This window comes from Bubalus bubalis, chromosome 3 (assembly GCF_019923935.1).
Source record: "Bubalus bubalis isolate 160015118507 breed Murrah chromosome 3, NDDB_SH_1, whole genome shotgun sequence".
In the NCBI taxonomy this organism is placed as follows: Eukaryota; Metazoa; Chordata; class Mammalia; order Artiodactyla; family Bovidae; genus Bubalus; species Bubalus bubalis.
In genome coordinates, this window is record NC_059159.1 from 117013251 (window position 1) to 117016313 (window position 3063).

The window sequence follows — 3063 nt, forward strand, 5'->3', positions numbered from 1 at the left end:
TGGACATGACTAAGTGACTTCACTATATATATATATATATATAGAGAGAGAGAGAGAGAGAGAGAGAGAGAGAGAGAGATTTGATCTACTTAGTAGAGAAAAAAATCTTTCTGAGGAAGTGATACTTGAATTGACATAGATTAACAATTAACTTGGGCTTCTCTGGTGGCTCAGATGGTAAAGAATCTGCCAGCAAGTCAGGAGACCCAGGCTGGATCCCTGGGTCAGGAAGAACCCCTGAAATGAAAGGAAAGCACTTTCAAGAAAGTAACAGCATAGGAAAAGTAGTTGTGACAGCCATGTTATGGACTATATAGTGGACAGAAGGAAAAACGGTGGAGCTGCAGCAGAAGGAAAAACAGAACATGTGATGAGGTACATGGGAGAATAGGTAGAAGGGAGATTATATATGGGACATATGCTTTTTGAAGGGATTCTGTCTTTACCTCATAGGAAAGGGATTGTGTTAGTTTCCTATCACTGCTTAAATCAACATAAGTTTGTTCCTTTTCAGTTCTGGAGATTAGAAGTTCAAGATTAATTTTCTTAGACTAGAGTCAAAGTGTTGGCAGATCTGTTTCTTTCCAGGGCTCTCAGGGAAAATCTCTTTCCTTGTATTATTAGGTTCCAGTGGCCACCTGTATTCCTTGTCTTTTGTCCCTTCATCTTCAAAATGCATCTCTCCAGCCTCACCCAAATCTCTGCTTCTGCCATCACATCATCTTTTGCTCTGACCCTGAACACTCATGAATCTCTCTTACAAGGACCACCGTGATTACATCAAGCTCACCTAGATAATCCAGGATAATCTACCATTCTCAAGGTCCTTACTGAATGCAATACTTGCATTCATTTGAAAGTTCTTTTTGCCTTGTAGGGCAACATTCACAGCCTCTGATAACTGGAAAAAGAATATAATTGAGGGCCAGTATTCAGCCAAGTACTGAAGGCTCTACATTTGTTTAAACAGAAAAAAAATGACATACTCAAATTTGTATCTTTAAAAAGTTGCCCTGGCTGCCTAGTGAAGGACAAATAGGAGAAGGAGTGGATATATTGGTGAACCAGTTGAGAGGTAAACGCAGTGGTCCTGGCAAGGAAAGAAGGAAAGTAATTTCATCATGGAGCTGTGAACTATAGCACCTTGCCTAAGGAGGGGATGTGTATATACTTATAGCTGATTCCCATCGTTTTATATCAGAAACCAACACAATGTTGTAAAGCAATTACCTTCCAATTAAAAATAAATAAGGAAGTCTTAAGACTGTTAGAGTTAGCATGAATCTTAGAGAACACTGTCAGTATTGTGCTGGGTCAGTCTTGTACTTGCTTTCCAGAGCTCATATGTGCCTCTAATCTAACTCAACATTCAGTGATATATTGATAGCTTGAAATCAACCATGATGGGTCTATTTACACCATAGAAGTTGGCAAACAATAGACATCAGAAATCCCCAAGCTCTCCCAGAATCCAGTTGTTTATGTAACCTACAAACTGGGCTAAGTGATCTCCCTGTTTTCTCAAAGTCCACTTCCAGTAACAGTGAACTCACTCCTCTCTACCACACTGTTGACCAGTCCTGATTCTCATTCATTTTTCTGTAGAAACAGAAAAAAGATAGTAAAGGCCGATCTTTCAGAATGGGATTGCTCCCTTCCACTTCAGTATTTTCTATGAAGTGAAGTAGCTCAGTCTTGTCCAACTGTTTGTGACCCCAGTGGACTGTAGCCTACCAGGCTCCTCTGTCCATGGGATTTTCCAGGCAAGGATACTGGAGTGGGTTGCCATGTCCTTCTCCAAAAATATAAAAATATGGAACCCTTCACGAATTTGCGTGTCATCCTTGTGCAGGGGCCATGCTAATCTCTGTATCATTCCAATTTTAGTATAATAAACGTAATATTTTTGTCATTAGAAAAAATTAAAGACAACTTTTCTTTTTAAATATGTGTTTAAATAAATACATGTGAATGAAGACACAATGGAAAGTGTATTTTACAATGTTGATTGCTAAGCTATGATCTACTCACTGTAAAAATGGATTCCTACCTGCAATTATGTATAAGTTAGTCTTGAGTTTTCCATGGAATTTGTTACAGGTCTTTTTCTCTTAATTTGTTTAAGCTAGGAAGGAAGATGATCTGAGTGATGTTGATAAAAATAATAACACATACTTAAAAGTAGTAAACATTCAAAATTATGAAATTATAGAACATAAAACATCATGAAAGAGTTGCAAAAGGAATTTTATGTTGGAGCTGTACGTGATCATGAGCAAGAGGAAGTAACTAAGGGTATGGTCTCTGGAGCAGGACTTCCTGGGTTCAAATCCTGGCACTACTGCTAGTTTCCTCTGCTCTCTGGGAAAGAACTAAAGCTTTCTTTGCCTCAATTTCTTCATTTCATTTGTGAAATGAGGATAAGATAGTTCCTCAGGGCATTAGATGTTTGTGAAATTTAAACTAGTTACTCCACACGGACCTCTCCAAAGAGTGTCTGCCACATATTAAGGCCCCAAGCAGTATCAGCTATTTGTTGATCAGATCAGATCAGATCAGTCACTCGGTGGTGTTCGACTCTTTGCTACCCCATGAATCGCAGCACACCAGGCCTCCCTGTCCCTCACCAACTCCCGGAGTTCACTCAGACTCAGCCACAAATATTCTCATTTATTTATTTCAATACAGATTTTCCTCTAAGAAAAGTAGTTTAAGTATTTACTATAATTATAGCCCTCTACCACCGACTTTCCTCGACTGATCTGTCCAACAGAGAAAACAAGTGATTTAATCAAGTAAAATTGATATAAAAATTTTCCCAAATATATTAGATATTTGTTTTTTTCATATTTGTATATTGAACTCCAGTCTATCTCCGTATGCTTCACTTATAATTTATGAGCACTCTTGCTAATCTGGCTATTAAATTCCCCAAAATGTTACTACTACAACTTAATTCAGGTATTTCTCCCCCTAAAAGTCCCCCCTCCCTGATAGAATACACACACCCATCACTCCTCTTTTCTTCTGGCAAGTTTTCTGAGGTGTGTACCAAGTTCTTGA

The 3063-nt window shown here is 38.4% G+C and overlaps 1 pseudogene; it reads right to left on the bottom strand.

Annotated features, from left to right (window-relative positions):
* Nucleotides 1-1807: 1807 nt before the first annotated feature.
* LOC112584054 lies at nt 1808-1907 on the bottom strand (annotated as a pseudogene).
* Nucleotides 1908-3063: the final 1156 nt, after the last annotated feature.